This window comes from Cherax quadricarinatus, chromosome 50, assembly GCF_038502225.1.
Source record: "Cherax quadricarinatus isolate ZL_2023a chromosome 50, ASM3850222v1, whole genome shotgun sequence".
Lineage (NCBI taxonomy): Eukaryota > Metazoa > Arthropoda > Malacostraca > Decapoda > Parastacidae > Cherax > Cherax quadricarinatus.
Window position 1 is genome coordinate 30,493,634 of NC_091341.1, and position 25,261 is coordinate 30,518,894.

Consider the following 25,261-nt stretch of genomic DNA (forward strand, 5'->3'; position numbering starts at 1 on the left):
AGTGACAGTCCAGAGTAATTGTGACAGTCCAGAGTAATTGTGACAGTCCAGAGTAATTGTGACAGTCCAGAGTAATTGTGACAGTCCAGAGTAATTGTGACAGTCCAGAGTAATTGTGACAGTCCAGAGTAATTGTGACAGTCCAGAGTAATTGTGACTGTCCAGAGTAATTGTGACAGTCCAGAGTAATTGTGACAGTCCAGAGTAATTGTGACAGTCCAGAGTAACTGTGACAGTCCAGAGTAATTGTGACAGTCCAGAGTAATAGTGACAGTCCAGAGTAATAGTGACAGTCCAGAGTAATTGTGACAATCCAGAGTAATTGTGACAGTCCAGAGTAATAGTGACAGTCCAGAGTAATTGTGACAGTCCAGAGTAATAGTGACAGTCCAGAGTAATTGTGACAGTCCAGAGTAATAGTGACAGTCCAGAGTAATTGTGACAGTCCAGAGTAATTGTGACAGTCCAGAGTAATTGTGACAGTCCAGAGTAATTGTGACAGTCCAGAGTAATTGTGACAGTCCAGAGTAATTGTGACAGTCCAGAGTAATTGTGACAGTCCAGAGTAATTGTGACAGTCCAGAGTAATTGTGACAGTCCAGAGTAATAGTGACAGTCCAGAGTAATAGTGACAGTCCAGAGTAATAGTGACAGTCCAGAGTAATTGTGACAGTCCAGAGTAATAGTGACAGTCCAGAGTAATAGTGACAGTCCAGAGTAATAGTGACAGTCCAGAGTAATAGTGACAGTCCAGGGTAATTGTGACAGTCCAGAGTAATTGTGACAGTCCAGGGTAATTGTGACAGTGCAGAGTAATTGTGACAGTGCAGAGTAATTGTGACAGTGCAGAGTAATTGTGACAGTGCAGAGTAATTGTGACAGTGCAGAGTAATTGTGACAGTCCAGAGTAATTGTGACAGTCCAGAGCAATTGTGACAGTCCAGAGTAATTGTGACAGTCCAGAGTAATTGTGACAGTCCAGAGTAATTGTGACAGTCCAGAGTAATTGTGACAGTCCAGAGTAATTTTGACAGTCCAGAGTAATTGTGACTGTCCAGAGTAATTGTGACAGTCCAGGGTAATTGTGACAGTCCAAAGTAATTGTGACAGTCCAGGGTAATTGTGACAGTCCAGAGAAATTGTGACAGTCCAGAGTAATTGTATTTTAGAACTGACCATGGAAGAAAGAACCTAAGTTCACCCGGAACGATAGATAAAGAGAGAGAGAGAGAGAGAGAGAGAGAGAGAGAGAGAGAGAGAGAGAGAGAGACAGACAGACAGACAGACAGACAGACAGACAGACAGAGAGGAAATGCACCAACAATCCTCTATTAACCAGTCAGAATACAATATATAAAATAGCAGAAAGTGAACAGATTAGCAATATTCACTGAAGTTAAAATGATAACAGGACTTCCACACTTGTACAGTGTGTATTCACCTAGTTGTCGTTGCAAGGGTCGATTCATAGCTCCTAGCGCCGCCTCTTCACTGCTCGCTATTAGGTCACTCTCCCGCCTCCGTAAGCTTCATCATACCTCTTCTTAAAGCGATGTATGGATCCTGCCTCCACTTCAATAGACTATGCCACTTCTTAACAACTGTGACTGAAGAAATACTTCCTAACATCCCTGTGACTCGTCTGAATCTTCAACTTCCAACTGTGACTCCTTGTTTCTGTGTCCCATCTTTGGAACAGCCTGTCTCTGTCCACCTTGTCAATTCCTCGCAGTATTTCGTATGTCGCTATCATGTCTTCCCTAACCCTCCTGTCCTCCAGTGTCGTCAGGCCGATTTCCCTTAAACTTTCTTCGTAGTGGTTTGCTCAGTGGTCTGTCATTTGCCCTTCTTAGATTTTCCTTTGCACTGCTGTGGTCTGTTAGGGGCTCTGCATATAACTTAGCTCTTTTGTTTTCTTCAGTCTTCTCGTTTGTTCTTGGTGTGCTCCTCGTTTTTTCCTGGGCTCCTCGACGGTGGTAGAGCCCAGGAAATTGGCTCAGTGTTCAGTATAACTCCTTTGATCTCTAGAGTTCCCTCGTTTGTGACTGATGTAGCAGCTCCCAATGTTATGCCCAAACTTCTCTTTGGTTCTCTGAACTGTTTCAGATTTTTTAGTTCCTCTCGTAAGCTTTATATCTTAGCTTCTGCTGCTGTAGCTTGTAGCTCCTATTTCCTGCTCTCTGCAGCTATCTTCTCCTCCATTTTCTTGTTAAGCTCTTCTAGCTTCCTTCCCCACTCTTCCTCCATTTTCATGAGTTCTGTCACCCAATCTTCCCTCCCAAGCTCATCCACGACTCCCTTGCTTCTCTGTCCTCCTCTTTGGCAATCCATTTTTTTCTTTTTGTCAGCACGGAAAGAAAAACGTATGTGTTCTCGTGTGGTCATTTATGATGTGTGTTCATGTGTACTCACCTAATTGTGGTTGTAGGGGTCGAGACTCAGCTCCTGGCCCCGCCTCATCACTGACCGCTACTAGGTCCTCTCTCTGCTTCCTGAGCTTTGTCATACCTCGTCTTAAAGCTATGCATGGTTCCTGCATCCACTACATCACTTGCTAGGCTATTCTACTTCCTGACGACTCTGTGACTGAAGAAATACTTCCTAGCATCCCTGTGACTCGTCTGAGTCTTCAGCTTCCAATTGTGACCCTTTGTTTATGTGTCCCCTCTCTGGAACATTCTGTCTCTGTCCTCCTTATCTATTCCCCGCAGTGTCTTGTATGTCGTTATCATGTCTCCCCTGACCCTTCTGTCCTCCAGTGTCGTCAGTCCGATTTCCCTCAATTTTTCATCGTAGGACATTCCCCTGAGCTCTGGGACTAGCCTTGTTGCAAACCTTTATACTTTCTCTAACTTCTTGACGTGCTTGACCAGGTTTGGGTTTCAAACTGGTGCTGCATACTCCAGTATGGGCCTGACGTACACAGTGTACAGTGTCTTGAACAATTCCTTACTAAAGTATCGGAACGCTATTCTCAGGTTTGCCAGGCGCCCATATGCTGCAGCAGTTATCTGGTTGATGTGTGCTCCGGAGATGTGCTCGGTGTTATGCTCATCCCAAGGTTTTTCTACTTGAGTGAGGTCCCAAGTCTTCGTCTACCTAACCTATACTCTGTCTGCGGTCTTCCTTGCCCTTCCCCAATCTTCATGACTTTGCATTTGGCAGGGTTGAACTCGAGAAGCCAGTTTCTGGACCACGTGTCCAGTCTGGCAAGGTCTCTTTGTAGTCCTGCCTGATCCTCATCCGATTTAATTCTTCTCATCAACTTCACATCATCTGCGAACAGGGACACTTCAGAGTCTATCCCTTCCATTATGTCATTCACATATATCAAAAATAGCACTGGTCCTATAACTGACCCCTGTGGGACCCCGCTCGTCACAAGCGCCCACTGCGTGCCTGTGTGTACTCACCTATTTGTGGTTGCAGGGGTCGAGTCTTAGCTCCTGGCCCCGCCTCTTCACCGGTTGCTACTGGGCCCTCTCTCTCCCCGCTCCATGAGCTTTACCAAACCTCGTCTTAAAACTAGGTATGGTTCCTGCCTCCACTACGTCATTTTCTAGGCTATTCCACTGCATGACAACTCTATGACTGAAGAAATACTTCCTGATATCTCTCTGACTCATTTGTGTCTTCAACTTCCAATTGTGGCCTCTTGTTTCTGTGTCCCCTCCCTGGAACATCCTGTCTTTGCCCACCTTGTCTATTCCACGCAGTATTTTATATGTCGTTATCATGTCTCCCCTGACCCTCCTGTCCTCCAGTGTCGTCAGGCCGATTTCCCTTAATCTTTCTTCATAGAACATTCCCCTTAGCTCTGGAACTAACCTTGTCGCAAACCTTTGTACTTTCTCTAGTTTCTTGACGTGCTTTATCAAGTGCGGGTTCCAAACAGGTGCTGCATACTCCAGTATGGGCCTGACATACACGGTGTACAGTGTCTTGAACGATTCCTTACTAAAGTATCGGAATGCTGTTCTCAGGTTTGCCAGGCGCCCACATGCTGCAGCAGTTATCTGATTGATGTGTGCTTCCGGAGACATGCTCGGTGTTATACTCACCTCAAGATCTTTCTCCTTGAGTGAGGTTTGCAGTCTTTGGCCACCTAACCTATACTCTGTCTGTGGTCTTCTGTGCCCTTCCCCTATCTTCATGACTGCATTTGGCAGGATTAAATTCGAGAAGCCATTTGCTGGACCAGGTGTCCAGTCTGTCCAGGTCTCTTTGAAGTTCTGCCTGGTCCTCATCTGATTTAATTCTCCTCATTAACTTCACATCATCTGCAAACAGGGACACTCTGAGTCTAACCCTTCCATCATGTCGTTCACATATACCAAAAATAGCACTGGTCCTAGGACCGACCCCTGTGGGACCCCGCTCGTCACAGGAGCCCACTGTGATACATCATTACGTACCATGACTCGTTGTTGCCTCCCTGTCAGGTATTCTCTGATCCATTGCAGTGCCCTTCCTGTTATATGCGCCTGATGCTCTAGCTTCTGCACTAATCTCTTGTGAGGAACTGTGTCAAAGGCCTTCTTGCAGTCCAAGAAGATGGACCCCTCTCTCTCGTGTCTTACTTCTGTTACTTTATCATAAAACTCCAGAAGGTTTGTGACACAGGATTTGCCTTCCATGAATCCGTGCCGGTTGGCATTTATTCTCTTGTTCCGTTCCAGGTGCTCCACCACTCTCCTCCTGATAATCTTCTCCATAACTTTGCATACTATACACGTCAATGACACAGGTCTATAGTTTAGTGCCTCTTTTCTGTCTCCTTTTTTAAAAATGGGAACTACATTTGCCGTCTTCCATACCTCAGGTAGTTGCCCAGTTTCCAGGGACGTGTTGAAGATTGTAGTAAGTGGCACGCACAACATATCTGCTCCCTCTCTAAGGACCCACGGGGAGATGTCCGGTCCCATTGCCTTTGATGTATCGAAGTCCTTAGCAGTTTCTTCACCACCTCCTCATCTGTATGTATGTCGTCCAACACTTGTTGATGTATTCCTTGCTGGTGTCCCCATCTGGTCTGTCCCCCCAGAGTCCTTCCTGTCTCTACTGTAAATACTTCCTTAAGTCTCATATTGAGCTCCTCACATACCTCTTGATCGTTTCTTGTGAGTTCTCCACCTTCTTTCCTCAGTCTTATCACCTGGTCCTTGACTGTTGTCTTCCTCCTAATGTGGCTATAAAGCAGTTTCGAGTCAGATTTGACTTTCGATGCTATGTCGTTTTCACAATGTCGCTGGGCCTCCCTCCTTATCTGTGCTTACTCGTTTCTGGCTCTTCTACTAATCTCCTTGTTTTCCTGGGCTCTATGCTTCCTGTACCTTTTCCATTCTCTGTTGCACTTAGTTTTTTCCTCCCTACACCTTCGGGTAAACCAAGGACTGTGTGTGTGTGTGTGTGTGTGTGTGTGTGTGTGTGTACACACTCACCCGAGTTGTGTTTGCTCATCCCTTTCATCCCATTGGGATCTTACCTGCACTTGTTTGTTCGTTCGTTCCTTTTCGTTAGTGTGACTTTGTAAATGGTCCATGTCGGACCGAAACGTCGTCGTAAGCTCCTCTCTTCTATATGGGGTTATTTGTGTATCGTTCCAGCCACGATATTGTGCCTGTTTTTGTTATTTGTTAACCATGCTTGTTTTCTAATTTGAATTGATGTCTGGTCTAGTAATTAATTAATTTTTTTTCTATAGTCGTTGAAAAGGCTGTCAACTAACCCTACTATTTATGTTTTCTCTCTAACTCCGTCGTAGAATTTTGGTAAATTTGTACTGGTTTTCTTCAAAGAATATTCTGTCCAAATGTCCAGAAATCTTATTCCTCACTATTTTCACCAGATGTTCTTCGACGGTATGCTTAGATATACTGTCTTGTAATTCAGGGCATCTTGCCTTCCCATTTCTATAAATGGAGGCCACAATTACCTTTGTTTCAATATTCTGGCAGCTGTCCTGGCAGGAGAAAGTGCTTGAATATCATTATTTGGTTGCTTCTCTCAGCGCCCTTGGATATACATTGTTTATGTTACATCCAGCAATGTAGCATCATCACTTCTTTTGAAGTGTTAATTCTCTCCAGCACCCGTCGTTGTGTTCTGACTATAGTGCTCCCTAGCACTGTGTGTATGTGGGGGAATGAAGAGGTAATGTACGTGTACTCACCAGGTTGTGTCTACAGGGGTCTAATGACAGCTCATGGCTCCCCGTATGTTAGTCTCAGTGCTTGCATTCACCTAATTGTGTTTGCAGGAGCAGACTCATAGTCCGTGCCCCCCCCCCCGCATGTGGTGTCTGAGAGAAACAGTGTCTGTGTGTCGGAGGAACAGTGCCATTGTGCGTATGGAGGTAACAGTGTCCCTGTGTATGGGGGTCAACAGTGTCCTTGAGTGACAGTGAAATTAAATCAAGAATAGCAAAGCTATATGAATGCAGTGAGAGTAAAATGCCTCACAAAATATGGTGGATTGTAGCAGTTGGTGAGGAAGAATCCTCGTAGAAGTTTTGTTGTAGTGGTGAAATGGAATCCTCATAGAAGTTGTGTTGTAGTGGTGAGATTGAATCCTCGTAGAAGTTGTGTTGTAGTGGTGAGGAGGAATCCTCATAGAAGTTGTGTTGTAGTGGTGAGATGGAATCCTCGTAGAAGTTGTGTTGTAGTGGTGAGGAGGAATCCTCATAGAAGTTGTGTTGTAGTGGTGAGGAGGAATCCTCATAGAAGTTGTGTTGTAGTGGTGAGATGGAATCCTCGTAGAAGCTGTGTTGTAGTGGTGAGGAGGAATCCTCATAGAAGTTGTGTTGTAGTGGTGAGATGGAACCCTCGTAGTAGTTATGTTGTAGTGATGAGATGGAATCCTCGTAGAAGTTGTGTTGTAGTGGTGAGATGGAATCCTCGTAGAAGTTGTGTTGTAGTGGTGAGATGGAATCCTCGTAGAAGTTGTGTTGTAGTGCTGAGATGGAATCCTCGTAGTAGTTATGTTGTAGTGGTGAGATGGAACCCTCGTAGAAGTTGTGTTGTAGTGGTGAGATGGAATCCTCGTAGAAGTTGTGTTGTAGTGGTGAGATGGAATCCTCGTAGAAGTTGTGTTGTAGTGGTGAGATGGAATCCTCGTAGAAGTTGTAGTGGTGAGATGGAATCCTCGTAGAAGTTGTAGTGGTGAGATGGAATCCTCGTAGAAGTTGTGTTGTAGTGGTGAGATGGAATCCTCGTAGAAGTTGTAGTGGTGAGATGGAATCCTCGTAGAAGTTGTAGTGGTGAGATGGAATCCTCGTAGAAGTTGTAGTGGTGAGATGGAATCCTCGTAGAAGTTGTAGTGGTGAGATGGAATCCTCGTAGAAGTTGTAGTGGTGAGATGGAATCCTCGTAGAAGTTGTAGTGGTGAGATGGAATCCTCGTAGAAATGGTAACGCAGGTAATGAGGCTCACACGAAATTATGTAAATAATTATAAATTAATTATAATTGTCATAATTATCATAACTGTCTTAAAAATTATGTTATAATAATATTAATCTTAATTGTCTTAATAATCATAGTTTTCTTAATTATCATAATTTTCTTAATTATCATAATTTCCTTAACTATCATAATTATCTTAATTCCAAAGAAACGAAGTTGAAGAAATTAAATAAGCTGGAAAAACGAGAGAAAATAATAATGATTATGAGATAAATATTTTTCTTCTGTTACGTTATTAACGTCCTTATGATTCAGTTTATTTCATCATTGTTATCTTATCTAATATTACATCTCCGTTATTAGCTAGAATGGAAATATCCGACCTTGTAATATTATCTATTGTAATTATCATCATTATATTGGTCCTCTGAGTTATTTAGATAATTATGCAATAAGATCACAGTAGACAGGTGACATCAGAATATGCAAGACAACCACTGTGAAAGAATAGTGAATTTCCAAGCGCTTTCGTGACTTCTCACATTATCAAGGAACTATATATATATGTGTATGTATAATGTATGTATAATGTATGTATGTATAATGTTTACTGCTTTGGTATAAAGTTGGTAGATAATTGTATAATGAGTTAACCCCTCTTCTTCTTCGTATTGTTTATCACCATCTCTGTTCCCACCTACACCCCCCCCCTTGGTCAGGTCTGTGTCACGTGACCCACCCTACTCCACCCCTAGTTAGCTAGAGCAGTGTGGTGTTACCTCCCGACTAGACCGCATCCACTGGATTATTATAAGTCTCCTGTAGTGGACACTCCTCTCATAACTGTTACTACAGTGGTATATAAGTTATACTTGGAGTATAAGTGTTTGTATATATGTATTATGGCTTTTGTAAGTTGACTCTGTGGCCGCTTGTTACTTAATAACAGTATACAAGAACGTATTAAGGAATAATTATTGTTTAATGATTCACACAATAATACGTTCTCTATTATGGAAAATCTTGAATATGTACAGAAATATACATTCTCTCTTATATAAATATATGATTTTTTTTATCGTTTAAAGTAAGGTTTTAGTGGATCTATAATTTCCGTTCCCAACGCTGAGCCAGAGTTGTTACGTCAGTGAACTCTGGATCGACACCATGCCCAGCCTTTCTAGGGTAGGGTAGGTGCCGGAGCCCGAGCCTTTAGCTCATCAGACTGTCATTCCCATTTGCCCCCTTGTGGCGGGGATGGCAGACCAGAGAGGCCTAGCTTGTGGCTAGGCCTGGGGACAGTTGGTCCCGAAGATGAGGAGGTACTTGTGCCTCCTCCCATGGGAGACTTAGGTCTCAGACACTCCCTAAAGAGGGAGCCAAGGCCGGGCCACCACTTGGAAAAGGCCCGGGCCGGGAGAATACCGGCTAATATTTAATAATAATAATAAGTGAACTCTGGACGCAACAACTGTACGACTAACTTAGTGGTAGTAGTTATAAGATGTAAGATTATCTTAGAACTGTGGCGAAGAAGCTGTAAATTAAGTAGATTCCTTATGCATATATCTTTTTTTAAATAACAAGAAATTAACTGAATAATTATTAAGTTATAAAGAGATAGAGAAATGAGTGAAAAAGATAATTTGTGATCTGTGAGAAAAGATAATTTGTGATCTGTGAGAAAAGATAATTTGTGATCTGTGAGAAAAAGATAATTTGTGATCTGTGAGAAAAGATAATTTGTTATCTGTGAGAAAAAGATAATTTGTGATCTGTGAGAAAAAGATAATTTGTGATCTGTGAGAAAAAGATAATTTGTGATCTGTGAGAAAAAGATAATTTGTGATCTGTGAGAAAAAGATAATTTGTGATCTGTGAGAAAAAGATAATTTGTGATCTGTGAGAAAAAGATAATTTGTGATCTGTGAGAAAAGATAATTTGTGATCTGTAAGAAAAAGATAATTTATGATCTGTGAGAAAAGAGTATTACAGTATAGTGTGATTTAAATAACACTAGAGGAAAGTTTGATGGTAATATAACAGTGAACTAAGAGAGTAGTTCACTACTTCCCTCACAGGGAAGTGCCTTCACCTCTCCTCCTATAACAGGTAATTATCCCACGGGAATTACCTCACCTCCGCCGACACAGCTTCTGGCAGCATCTGTCATAACACTGTGAACAAAAGTCACCTTGTGTGTTGAATTGAGAGATTCCTTCCACCGGTGTGGTGCTGAGCTCAGCTCTGGTGTGTTTCCTTCCACCTGGATAGTGCTGAGCTCAGCTCTGGTGTGTTTCCTTCCACCTGGATACTGCTGAGCTCAGCTCTGGTGTGTTTCCTTCCACCTGGATAGTGCTGAGCTCAGCTCTGGTGTGTTTCCTTCCACCTGGATAGTGCTGAACTCAGCTCTGGTGCGAGTCATGGAGGTCGGTGCTCACCTTCACCATCCACACCTTCACATCTTCTTCCTCCTCATATTCTCACATGGTAAGTCGCATTTTTTTCAAGAATTTGTAAGAGTGAGCGTCTTAGTTGTCAACTTGTAGACTCAACCTCAGACAACTTTAACAATAACAGATTAACTAATACAATGAAGAATTTAATCACTGGAATAGTTTAGTGTGTGTGAGTGTGTGTGAGTGTGTGTGAGTGTGAGTGTGTGTGAGCGTGTGTGTGTGTGTGTGAGTGTGTGTGTGTGTGTGTGTGAGTGTGTGTGTGAGTGTTCTCACCTAGTTGTACTCACCTAGTTGAGGTTGCGGGGGTCGAGTCCGAGCTCCTGGCCCCGCCTCTTCACTGATCGCTACTAGGTCACTCTCCCTGAGCCGTGAGCTTTATCATACCTCTGCTTAAAGCTATGTATGGATCCTGCCTCCACTACATCGCTTCCCAAACTATTCCACTTACTGACTACTCTGTGGCTGAAGAAATACTTCCTAACATCCCTGTGATTCATCTGTGTCTTCAGCTTCCAACTGTGTCCCCTTGTTACTGTGTCCAATCTCTGGAACATCCTGTCTTTGTCCACCTTGTCAATTCCTCTCAGTATTTTGTATGTCGTTATCATGTCCCCCCTATCTCTCCTGTCCTCCAGTGTCGTCAGGTTGATTTCCCTTAACCTCTCCTCGTAGGACATACCTCTTAGCTCTGGGACTAGTGTGTGTGTGTGTGTGTGTGTGTGTGTGTGTGTGTGTGTGTGTGTGTGAGTGTGAGTGTGTGTGTGTGTGTGAGTGTGAGTGTGTGTGTGTGTGTGTGTGAGTGTGTGTGTGTGTGTGAGTGTGTGTGAGTGTGTGTGAGTGTGTGTGAGTGTGTGTGAGTGTGTGTGAGTGTGTGTGAGTGTGTGTGAGTGTGTGTGAGTGTGTGTGTGTGTGTGTGTGTGTGTGTGTGTGTGTGTGTGTGTGAGTGTGTGTGTGTGTGTGAGTGTGTGTGTGTGTGAGTGTGTGTGAGTGTGTGTGTGTGTGTGTGTGTGTGTGTGTGTGTGTGTGTGTGTGTGTGTGTGTACTCACCTATTTGTGGTTGCAGGGGTCGAGTCCTAGCTCCTGGCCCTCTCTCTCCCCGCTCCATGAGCTTTATCAAACCTCGTCTTAAAACTGTGTATGGTTCCTGCCTCCACTACGTCATTTTCTAGGCTATTCCACTGCCTTACAACTCTATGACTGAAGAAATACTTCCTACTATCTCTCTGACTCATTTGTGTCTTCAACTTCCAATTGTGGCCTCTTGTTTCTGTGTCCCCTCCCTGGAACATCCTGTCTTTGTCCACCTTGTCTATTCCACGCAGTATTTTATATGTCGTTATCATGTCTCCCCTGACCCTCCTGTCCTCCAGTGTGGTCAGGCCGATTTCCCTTAATCTTTCCTCATAGGACATTCCCCTTAGCTCTGGAACTAACCTTGTCGCAAACCTTTGTACTTTCTCTAGTTTCTTGACGTGCTTTATCAAGTGCGGGTTCCAAACAGGTGCTGCATACTCCAGTATGGGCCTGACATACACGGTGTACAGTGTCTTGAATGATTCCTTACTAAGGTATCGGAATGCTGTTCTCAGGTTTGCCAGGCGCCCATATGCTGCAGCAGTTATCTGATTGATGTGTGCTTCCGGAGACATGCTTGGTGTTATACTCACCCCAAGATCTTTCTCCTTGAGTGAGGTTTGCAGTCTTTGGCCACCTAGCCTATACTCTGTCTGTGGTCTTCTGTGCCCCTTCTGTGTGTGTGTGAGTGTGTGTGTGTGAGTGTGTGTGTGTGAGTGTGTGTGTGTGAGTGTGTGTGTGAGTGTGTGTGTGAGTGTGTGTGTGAGTGTGTGTGTGAGTGTGTGTGTGAGTGTGTGTGTGTGTGTGTGTGTGTGTGTGTGTGTGTGAGTGTGTGTGTGTGTGTGTGAGTGTGTGTGAGTGTGTGTGAGTGTGTGTGTGTGTGTGTGTGTGTGTACTCACCTATTTGTACTCACCTATTTGTGGTTGCAGGGGTCGATTCACAGCTCCTGGCCCCGCCTCTTCGCTGATTGCTACTAGGTCCTCTCTCTCCCTGCCCCATGAGCTCTATCATACCTCGCCTTAAAACTATGTATGGTTCCTGCCTCCACCACATCACTTTCTAGGCTATTCCATGGCCTGACTACTCTATGACTGAAGAAATACTTCCTAACATCCCTTTGATTCATCTGAGTCTTCAACTTCCAATTGTGACCTCTTGTGTCTATGTCCCATCTCTGGAACATCCCGTCTTTGTCCACCTCGTCTATTCCGCGCAGTATTTTATATGTCGTTATCATGTCTCCCCTGACCCTCCTGGCCTCCAGTGTCGTCAGGCCGATTTCCCTCAACCTTTCTTCATAGGACAATCCCCGTAGCTCTGGGACTAGTCTTGTTGCAAACCTTTGCACTTTCTCTAATTTCTTGACGTGCTTGACTAGGTGTGGATTCCAAACTGGTGCTGCATACTCCAGTATGGGCCTGACGTAGATGGTGTACAGAGTCTTAAACGAATCCTTACTGAGGTATCGGAACGCTATCCGTAGGTTTGCCAGGCGCCCGTATGCTGCAGCAGTTATCTGATTGATGTGCGCCTCAGGAGATATGCTCGGTGTTATACTCACCCCCAGATCTTTTTCCTTGAGTGTGGTTTGCAGTCTTTGGCCATCTAAACTATATTGTGTCTGCGGTCTTCTTTGCCCTTCCCCAATCTTCATGACTTTGCATTTGGCAGGGTTAAATTCAAGGAGCCAGTTGCTGGACCAGGCTTGTAGCCTGTCCAGATCTCTTTGTAGTCCTGCCTGATCCTCGTCCGATTCGATTCTTCTCATTAACTTCACATCATCTGCAAACAAGGACACTTCTGAGTCTATCCCTTCCGTTATGTCGTTCACGTATACCAAGAACAGCACAGGTCCTAGGACTGACCCCTGTGGAACCCCGCTTGTCACAGGCGCCCACTCTGACACCTCGTCGCGTACCATGACTCGTTGTTGCCTCCCTGTCAGATATTCTCTGATCCATTGCAGTGCCTTTCCTGTTATGTGTGCCTGGTCCTCTAGCTTTTGCAGTAACCTCTTGTGAGGAACTGTGTCGAAAGCCTTCTTGCAATCCAAAAATACGCAGTCGATCCACCCCTCTCTCTCTTGTCTTACTTCTGTCACCTTGTCATAAAACTCTAGTAGGTTGGTGACACAGGATTTTCCTTCCCTGAAACCGTGCTGGTTGTCAATTATACACTTGTTTCTTTCCAGGTGCCCCACCACTCTCCTCCTGATGATCTTCTCCATGACCTTGCATACTATACACGTTAGTGATACAGGTCTGTAGTTTAGTGCCTCATGTCTGTCTCCCTTTTTAAAAATTGGGACTACATTTGCCATTTTCCATACCTCAGGGAGTTGCCCAGTTTCAAATGATGTGTTGAAGATCTTTGTTAATGGCTCACACAATATCTCTGCTCCCTCTTTAAGGACCCATGGAGAGATGTTGTCTGGTCCACCGCCTTTGAGGTGTCAAGTTCGCATAGCAGCTTCTTCACCTCCTCCTTGGTTATATGTACCTCGTCCAGCACTTGCTGGTGTGCCCCCCTGTTCTGATTTCTTGGAGTCCTACTGGTTTCCACTGTAAATACCTCTTTAAATCTTGTGTTGAGCTCCTGACATACCTCTCGGTCGTTTCTTGTGAATTCCCCATCACCCTTCCTCAGTCTGATTACCTGGTCCTTGACTGTTGTTTTCCTCCTGATGTGGCTGTACAACAGCTTCGGGTCAGTCTTTACTTTTGATGCTATGTCATTTTCATATTGTCTCTGAGCCTCCCTTCTTATCTGTGCATATTCGTTTCTGGCTCTTCGGCTGATTTCTTTATTTTCCTGAGTTCTCTGTCTTCTGTACCTTTTCCATTCTCTAGTACACCTAGTTTTTGCCTCCCTACACCTTTGGGTGAACCAAGGACTCGTTCTGTTCTTCCCATTATTTCTGTTTCCCTTGGGAACAAACCTCTCCTCTGCCTCCTTGCATTTTGTTGCTACATAGTCCATCATTTCTTGTACTGGTTTTCCTGTCAGTTCCCTCTCCCACTGAATGTCTTGAAGGAAGTTCCTCATGCCTGAGTAGTTCCCCCTTTTGTAGTTTGGTTTTTCCCAGCCTATTCCTGCTACTCTCTCCACTTGGAGCTCAACTATGTAGTCGAAGCACAGAACCACATGATCACTAGCTCCCAGGGGCCTTTCATACATGATACCCTCGATGTCCGAACTACTCATGGTGAATACAAGGTCCAACCTTGCTGGTTCATCCTCTCCTCTCTCTCTGGTAGTGTCTCTAACATGTTGATGCATGAGGTTCTCCAGTACCACATCCATCATCTTGGCTCTCCATGTTTCGGGACCCCCATGGGGCTCCAGGTTTTCCCAGTCAATCTCCTTGTGATTGAAATCACCCATAACTAGTAACTTTGCTCCCCCCATGTGTGCTCTCCTGGCCACCTCGGCTAGTGTGTTGATCATTGCTCTGTTGCTCTCATCGTACTCTTCTCTTGGCCTCCTGCAGTTCTGTGGTGGGTTGTACATTACTGCAATTATCACCTTATGTCCCTCAGACTGGATTGTTCCTACTAAGTAGTGTGTGTGTGTGTGTGTGTGTGTGTGTGTGTGTGTGTGTGTGTGTGTGTGTGAGTGTGTGTGTGTGTGTGTGTGTGTGTGTGTGTGTGAATGTGTGTGTGTATGTGTGTGTGTATGTGTGTGTGTGTTATATACCTGGAGGGTGTTCCCGGGGTCAACGCCCCTGCAGCCCGGTCCATGACTAGGCCTCGGGGTGGATCACTGCCTGATCAACTAGGCTGTTACTGCCGCCCACACGTAATCCACCGTACGAACCAGAGCCCATCTAGTCAGTAAATAGTTTGGGGACCTGTGCTTTATGTAATGTTTTATAGATTTTTTAAATACACAAAATCGCAATGACTTTTGTCATGCAGCTGCACCTGCCAACACTCACGATGCAGCTGCACCTGCCAACACTCACGATGCAGCTGCACCTGCCAACACTCACGATGCAGCTGCACCTGCCAACACTCACGATGCAGCTGCACCTGCCAACACTCACGATGCAGCTGCACCTGCCAACACTCACGATGCAGCTGCACCTGCCAACACTCACGATGCAGCTGCACCTGCCAACACTCACGATGCAGCTGCACCTGCCAACACTCACGATGCAGCTGCACCTGCCAACACTCACGATGCAGCTGCACCTGCCAACACTCACGATGCAGCTGCACCTGCCAACACTCACGATGCAGCTGCACCTGCCAACACTCACGATGCAGCTGCACCTGCCAACACTCACGATGCAGCTGCACCTGCCAACACTCACGATGCAGCTGCACCTGCCAACACTCAGGATGCAGCTGCACCTGCCAACACTCAGGATGCAGCTGCACCTGCCAACACTCACGATGCAGCTGCACCTGCCAACACTCACGATGCAGCTGCACCTGCCAACACTCACGATGCAGCTTCACCTGCCAACACTCACGATGCAGCTGCACCTGCCAACACTCACGATGCAGCTGCACCTGCCAACACTCACGATGCAGCTGCACCTGCCAACACTCACGATGCAGCTGCACCTGCCAACACTCACGATGCAGCTGCACCTGCCAACACTCACGATGCAGCTGCACCTGCCAACACTCACGATGCAGTTGCACCTGCCAACACTCACGATGCAGCTGCACCTGCCAACACTCACGATGCAGCTGCACCTGCCAACACTCACGATGCAGCTGCACCTTCCAACACTCACGATGCAGCTGCACCTGCCAACACATACGATGCAGCTGCACCTGCCAACACTCACGATGCAGCTACACCTGCCAACACATACGATGCAGCTGCACCTGCCAACACTCACGATGCAGCTGCACCTGCCAACACTCACGATGCAGCTGCACCTGCCAACACTCACGATGCAGCTGCACCTGCCAACACTCACGATGCAGCTGCACCTGCCAACACTCACGATGCAGCTGCACCTGCCAACACTCACGATGCAGCTGCACCTGCCAACACTCACGATGCAGCTGCACCTGCCAACACTCAGGATGCAGCTGCACCTGCCAACACTCACGATGCAGCTGCACCTGCCAACACTCACGATGCAGCTGCACCTGCCAACACTCAGGATGCAGCTGCACCTGCCAACACTCAGGATGCAGCTGCACCTGCCAACACTCACGATGCAGCTGCACCTGCCAACACTCACGATGCAGCTGCACCTGCTAACACTCACGATGCAGCTTCACCTGCCAACACTCACGATGCAGCTGCACCTGCCAACACTCACGATGCAGCTGCACCTGCCAACACTCACGATGCAGCTGCACCTGCCAACACTCACGATGCAGCTGCACCTGCCAACACTCACGATGCAGCTGCACCTGCCAACACTCACGATGCAGTTGCACCTGCCAACACTCACGATGCAGCTGCACCTGCCAACACTCACGATGCAGCTGCACCTGCCAACACTCACGATGCAGCTGCACCTTCCAACACTCACGATGCAGCTGCACCTGCCAACACATACGATGCAGCTGCACCTGCCAACACTCACGATGCAGCTACACCTGCCAACACATACGATGCAGCTGCACCTGCCAACACTCACGATGCAGCTGCACCTGCCAACACATACGATGCAGCTGCACCTGCCAACACTCACGATGCAGCTGCACCTGCCAACACTCACGATGCACCTGCACCTGCCAACACATACGATGCAGCTGCACCTGCCAACACTCACGATGCAGCTACACCTGCCAACACTCACGATGCACCTGCACCTGCCAACACATACGATGCACCTGCACCTGCCAACACTCACGATGCAGCTGTACCTGCCAACACTCACGATGCAGCTGCACCTGCCAACACTCACGATGCAGCTGCACCTGCCAACACTCACGATGCAGCTGCACCTGCCAACACTCACGATGCAGCTGCACCTGCCAACACTCACGATGCAGCTGCACCTGCCAACACTCACGATGCAGCTGCATCTGCCAACACTCACGATGCAGCTGCACCTGCCAACACTCACGATGCAGCTGCACCTGCCAACACTCACGATGCAGCTGCACCTGCCAACACTCACGATGCAGCTGCACCTGCCAACACTCACGATGCAGCTGCACCTGCCAACACTCACGATGCAGCTGCACCTGCCAACACTGACGATGCAGCTGCACCTGCCAACACTCACGATGCAGCTGCATCTGCCAACACTCACGATGCAGCTGCACCTGCCAACACACACGATGCAGCTGCACCTGCCGGCACTCAATATGCAGCTGCACCTGCCGGCACTCAATATGCAGCTGCACCTGCAGACACTATGCAGCTGCACCTGCAGACACGATGCAGCTGCGCCTGCCAACACTCACGATGCAGCTCCACCTGCCGGCACTCAATATGCAGCTGCAGCTGCACCTGCAGACACTATGCAGCTGCACCTGCAGACACGATGCAGCTGCACCTGCCAACACTCACGATGCAGCTGCACCTGCCAACACTCACGATGCAGCTGAACCTACCAACACTCACGATGCAGCTGCACCTGCCAACACTCACGATGCAGCTGCACCTGCCAACACTCACGATGTAGCTGCACCTGCCAACACTCACGATGCAGCTGCACCTGCCAACACTCACGATGTAGCTGAACCTACGAACACTCACGATGCAGCTGCACCTGCCAACACACACGATGCAGGTGCACCTGCCGGCACTCAATATGCAGCTGCACCTGCAGCCACGATGCAGCTGCACCTGCACCTGCCGACACAATATGTAGCAGCACCTGCCGACGCACTATGTAACAGCACCTGCCGACGCACTATGTAGCAGCACCTGCCGACGCACTATGTAGCAACACCTGCTGACACATTATGTAGCAGCACCTGTCGACACGCTATGTAGCAACACCTGCCGCAACATTATGTAGCAACACCTGCCGACACACTATGTAGCAACACCTGCCTACACATTATGTAGCAGCACCTGCCGACACACTAGCAGCACCTGCCGACACACTAGCAGCACCTGCCGACACACTAGCAGCACCTGCCGACACACTAGCAGCACCTGCCGACACACTAGCAGCACCTGCCAACACACGATACAGCTGCACCTGCCGACACACTAGCAGCACCTGCCAACACACGATACAGCTGCACCTGCCGACACACTAGCAGCACCTGCCGACACACTAGCAGCACCTGCCGACACACTAGCAGCACCTGCCGACACACTAGCAGCACCTGCCGACACACTAGCAGCACCTGCCGACACACTAGCAACACCTGCCAACACAGTATATGAATACAGTTGCATTACACACACTATATGCTAACACCTGTAACCCCACATGATACAGGCACACGAGCCACTACTCAGGACATAACACCTGCCTCCACACACGATATAACATCACCTAGCACCACCAGATATAAGAACACCTAGCACAACACATGATATAACAACACTTAGCACCACACACGATATAGCAACACCTAGCACCACACACGATATAGCAACACCTAGCACCACACACGATATAGCAACACCTAGCACCACACACGATATAGCAACACCTAGCACCACACACGATATAGCAACACCTAGCACCACACACGATATAGCAACACCTAGCACCACACACGATATAGCAACACCTAGCACCACACACGATATAGCAACACCTAGCACCACACACGATATAGCAACACCTAGCACCACACACGATATAGCAACACCTAGCACCACACACAATATAACACCACCTAGCACCACACACCATATAACACCACCTAGCACCACACACAAAATAACACCACCTAGCACCACACACAATATAACACCACCTAGCACCACACACAATATAACACAACCTAGCACCACACACAATATAACACAACCTAGCACCACACACAAGATAACACCACCTAGCACCACACACAATATAACACCACCTAGCACCACACACAATATAACACCACCTAGCACCACACACAATATAACACCACCTAGCACCACACACCATATAACAACACCTAGCACCACACACAATATAACAACACCTAGCACCACACACAATATAACACCACCTAGCACCACACACAATATAACACCACCTAGCACCACACATAATATAACACCACCTAGCACCACACACAATATAACACCACCTAGCACCACACACAATATAACACCATCTAGCACCACACACAATATAACACCACCTAGCACCACACACAATATAACACCACCTAGCACCACACACAATATAACACCACCTAGCACCACACACAATATAACACCACCTAGCACCACACACAATATAACACCACCTAGCACCACACACAATATAACACCACCCAGCACCACAAACAATATAACACCACCTAGCACCACACACAATATAACACCACCTAGCACCACACACGATATAACCCCACCTAGCACCACACACGATATAACACCACCTAGCACCACACAGGATATAACACCACCTAGCACCACGCGATATAACACCACCTAGCACCACACACAATATAACACCACCTAGCACCACACACAATATAACACCACCTAGCACCACACACTATATAACACCACCTAGCACCACACACGATACAACACCACCTAGCACCACACACGATATAACACCACCTAGCACCACACACAATATAACACCACCTAGCACCACACACAATATAACACCACCTAGCACCACACACGATATAACAACATAAAAGAACCTGATATAAAATACGGTACATCGTATGTCACAACACAGTATATAACACCTGCAACTGTGACACAGTATATAACTCCTGCAACTGTGACAACACAGTATATAACACCTGCAACTGTGACACAGTATATAACTCCTGCAACTGTGACAACACAGTATATAACTCCTGCAACTGTGACAAAACAGTATATAACACCTGCAACTGTGACAACACAGTATATAACACCTGCAACTGTGACAACATAGTATATAACACCTGCAACTGTGACAACACAGTATATAACACCTGCGACTGTGACAACACAGTATATAACACCTGCGACTGTGACAACACAGTATATAACACCTGCAACTGTGACAACACAGTATATAACACCTGCAACTGTGACAACACAGTATATAACACCTGCGACTGTGACAACACAGTATATAACACCTGCGACTGTGACAACACAGTATATAACACCTGCAACTGTGACAACACAGTATATAACACCTGCAACTGTGACAACACAGTATATAACACCTGCAACTGTGACAACACAGTATATAACACCTGCAACTGTGACAACACAGTATATAACACCTGCAACTGTGACAACAGTATATAACACCTGCAACTGTGACAACACAGTATATAACACCTGCAACTGTGACAACACAGTATATAACACCTGCAACTGTGACAACACAGTATATAACACCTGCAACTGTGATAACACAGTATATAACACCTGCAACTGTGACAACACTGTATATAACACCTGCAACTGTGACAGCACAGTATATAACACCTGCAAATGTGACAACACAGTATATAACACCTGCAACTGTGACAACAAAGTATATAACACCTGCGACTGTGACAGCACAGTATGCAACACCTGCGACTGTGACAGCACAGTATATAACACATGCGACTGTGACAGCACAGTATATAACAACTGCAACGGTGACAACACAGTATATAACACCTGCGACTGTGACAGCACAGTATATAACACCTGCGACTGTGACAACACAGTATATAACACCTGCAACTGTGACAACACAGTATATAACACCTGCAACTGTGACAACACAGTATATAACACCTGCAACTGTGACAGCACAGTATATAACACCTGCAACTGTGACAGCAGAAGTATATTACACCTGCAACTGTGGCAACACAGTATATAACACCTGCAACTGTGACAACACAGTATATATCACCTGCAACTGTGACAACACAGTATATAACACCTGCAACTGTGACAACACAGTATATAACACCTGCAACTGTGACAGCACAGTATATAACACCTGCAACTGTGACAGCACAGTATATAACACCTGCAACTGTGACAGCACAGTAAATAACACCTGCAACTGTGACAGCACAGTATATAACACCTGCAACTGTGAAAACACAGTATATAACACCTGCAACTGTGGCAACACATTATATAACACCTGCAACTGTGACAACACAGTATATAACACCTGCATCTGTGACAGCACAGTATATAACACCTGCATCTGTGACAGCACAGTATATAACACCTGCAACTGTGACAGCACAGTATATAACACCTGCAACTGTTACACGGTATATAACACCTGCAACTGTGACAGCACAGTATATAACACCTGCGACTGTGACAGCACAGTATATTACACCTGCAACTGTGACAACACAGTATATAACACCTGCAACTGTGACAACACAGTATATAACACCTGCAACTGTGACAACACAGTATATAACACCTGCAACTGTGACAACACAGTATATAACACCTGCATCTGTGACAGCACAGTATATGACACCTGCAACTGTGACAGCACAGTATATAACACCTGCAACTGTGACACGGTATATAACTCCTGCAACTGTGACAGCACGGTATATAGCACCTGCAACTGTGACAGCACGGTATATAACACCTGCAACTGTGACAGCACGGTATATAACACCTGCAACTGTGACAGCACGATATATAACGCCCGCAACTGTGACAGCACGGTATACAGCACCTGCGACTGTGATAGCACAGTATATAAGACCTGCGACTGTGACAACACAGTATATAACACCTGCAACTGTGACAACACAGTATATAACACCTGCAACTGTGACAACACAGTATATAACACCTGCAACTGTGACAACACAGTATATAACACCTGCAACTGTGACAACACAGTATATAACACCTGCAACTGTGACAACACAGTATATAACACCTGCAACTGTGACAACACAGTATATAACACCTGCAACTGTGACAACACAGTATATAACACCTGCAACTGTGACAACACAGTATATAACACCTGCGACTGTGACAGCACAGTATATAACACCTGCAACTGTGACAACACAGTATATAACACCTGCAACTGTGACAACAAAGTATATAACACCTGCGACTGTGACAGCACAGTATGCAACACCTGCGACTGTGACAGCACAGTATATAACACCTGCAACGGTGACAACACAGTATATAACACCTGCGACTGTGACAGCACAGTATATAACACCTGCGACTGTGACAACACAGTATATAACACCTGCAACTGTGACACCACAGTATATAACACCCGCAACTGTGACAACACAGTATATAACACCCGCAACTGTGACAACACAGTATATAACACCTGCAACTGTGAGAGCACAGTATATAACACCTGCAACTGTGACAGCACAGTATATTACACCTGCAGCTGTGGCAACACAGTATAGAACACCTGCAACTGTGACAACACAGTATATAACACCTGCAACTGTGACAACACAGTATATAACACCTGCAACTGTGACAACACAGTATATAACACCTGCAACTGTGACAGCACAGTATATAACACCTGCAACTGTGACAGCACAGTATATAACACCTGCAACTGTGACAGCACAGTAAATAACACCTGCAACTGTGACAGCACAGTATATAACACCTGCAACTGTGAAAAGACAGTATATAACACCTGCAACTGTGGCAACACATTATATAACACCTGCAACTGTGACAACACAGTATATAACACCTGCATCTGTGACAGCACAGTATATAACACCTGCATCTGTGACAGCACAGTATATAACACCTCCATCTGTGACAGCACAGTATATAACACCTGCAACTGTTACTCGGTATATAACACCTGCAAGTGTGACAACACAGTATATAACACCTGCGACTCTGACAGCACAGTATATTACACCTGCAACTGTGACAACACGGTATATAACACCTGCAACTGTGACAACACAGTATATAACACCTGCAACTGTGACAACACAGTATATAACACCTGCAACTGTGACACAGTATATAACACCTGCAACTGTGACAACACAGTATATAACACCTGCAACTGTGACAGCGGTATATAACACATGCAGCTGTGACACGGTATATAACTCCTGCAACTGTGACAGCACGGTATATAGCACCTGCAACTGTGACAGCACGGTATATAACACCTGCAACTGTGACAGCACGGTATATAACACCTGCAACTGTGACAGCACGATATATAACGCCCGCAACTGTGACAGCACGGTATACAGCACCTGCGACTGTGATAGCACAGTATATAAGACCTGCGACTGTGACAGCACAGTATATAAGACCTGCGACTGTGACAGCACAGTATATAAGACCTGCGACTGTGACAGCACAGTATATAAGACCTGAATCAGTATATTGACATTAGGAGGGACATTAAAAAGGGGGTAAGAAAAGCTAAAAGGGACTATGAAATTAAAGTTGCTTGGGATTCTAAAACTAACCCCAAGAGTTTTTTCCAGGTCTATAGAACAAAAGTTAGAGATAAGATAGGTCCCCTTAAAAATAACTATGGGCATCTTACTGACAAAGAGAATGAAATGTGCTCGATTTTAAATAATTATTTTCTTTCGGTTTTTACACAGGAAGACACTAATAATATTCCAGTAATTAATTTTTATAGTCGGCCAGAAGAAGATAAATTATGTAACATCACAGTCACTAGTGAAATGGTTGTGAAACAGATACAGACTGAAGCAAAATAAGTCGCCTGGTCCTGATGAGGTTTTTTCAAGGGTTCTTAAGGAATGCAAAATGGAACTCTGTGAACCATTAACTAATATTTTTAATTTATCTCTTCAAACAGATGTAGTGTCTGATATGTGGAAGATGGCTAATGTAATTCCTATTTTTAAAACAGGGGACAAGTAGTTACCATCTAATTACCGCCCAATAAGCCTGACCTCAATTGTAGGCATATTGCTAGTCAATTATAGCTGAGATTATAAGAAGCCATCTCGATAAGCATAGCTTGATTAATGATACTCAGCATCGATTCACAAGAGGCCGGTTTTGTCTAACTAATTTATTAACTTTCTTCAGTAAAGCTTTTGAAGCTGTTGACCACGATAAGGAGTTTGATATTATTTACTTAGATTTTAGTAAGGCATTTGATAGAGTTCCGCACCAAAGACTGTTAAAGAAAGTGGCAGCTCATGACACTGGGGGAAAAGTGCTCTCATGGATCGAGTCATGGCTCACAGACAGGAAGCAGTGTGTGTCCATAAATGGGGTTAAATCCGTGTGGGGATCTGTAACAAGTGGCGTTCCCCAGGGATCAGTCTTGGGCCCGTTGTTATTTATAATATATATCAATGACCTTGATGAGGGAGTTACTAGTGATATGAGCAAATTCGCCGATGACACAAAGATAGGTAGGATAATTGATTCAAACGTAGACGTTAGGGAACTTCAGGAGGATTTAAACAAACTCGACTCTTGGTCAGAAAAGTGGCAGATGCAGTTCAATGTAGATAAATGCAAGGTTCTGAAGCTCGGGAGTGTCCATAAACCTAGTACTTATAAATTAAATAATGTAGAACTTAGCCATACAGATTGCGAAAAGGACTTGGGGGTTATGGTAAGCAGCAACCTTAAACCAAGACAGCAATGCCTAAGCGTACGTAATAAGGCAAATAGATTACTGGGATTTATATCAAGAAGTGTAAGCAACAGAAGTCCAGAGGTCATACTGCAGCTTTATACATCATTAGTAAGGCCTCACCTAGATTATGCAGCTCAATTCTGGTCTCCATATTACAGAAAGGACATAAATTCGTTAGAAAACATTCAGCGTAGGATGACTAAATTAATACATAGCATTAGAAATCTTCCTTATGAAGAAAGATTGAAGACTCTTAAGTTACATTCACTTGTTAGACGAAGAATGAGGGGAGACCTGATCGAAGTGTATAAGTGGAAGATTGGTATTAATAAAGGGGATATTAACAAGGTCTTGAGGATATCTCTCCAAGAGAGAACCCGCAGTAATGGATTTAAATTAGATAAGTTTAGATTTAGAAAGGACATAGGAAAGTATTGGTTTGGAAATAGGGTAGTTGATGAGTGGAACAGTCTACCTAGTTGGGTTATTGAGGCTAGGACTTTGGGTAGTTTCAAATTTAGGTTGGATAAGTACATGAGTGGGAGGGGTTGGATTTGAGTGGGACTTGCACATCGGAGCTTGTTTCTTGGGTGGCATTGAAAATTGGGTTGGTCAAATG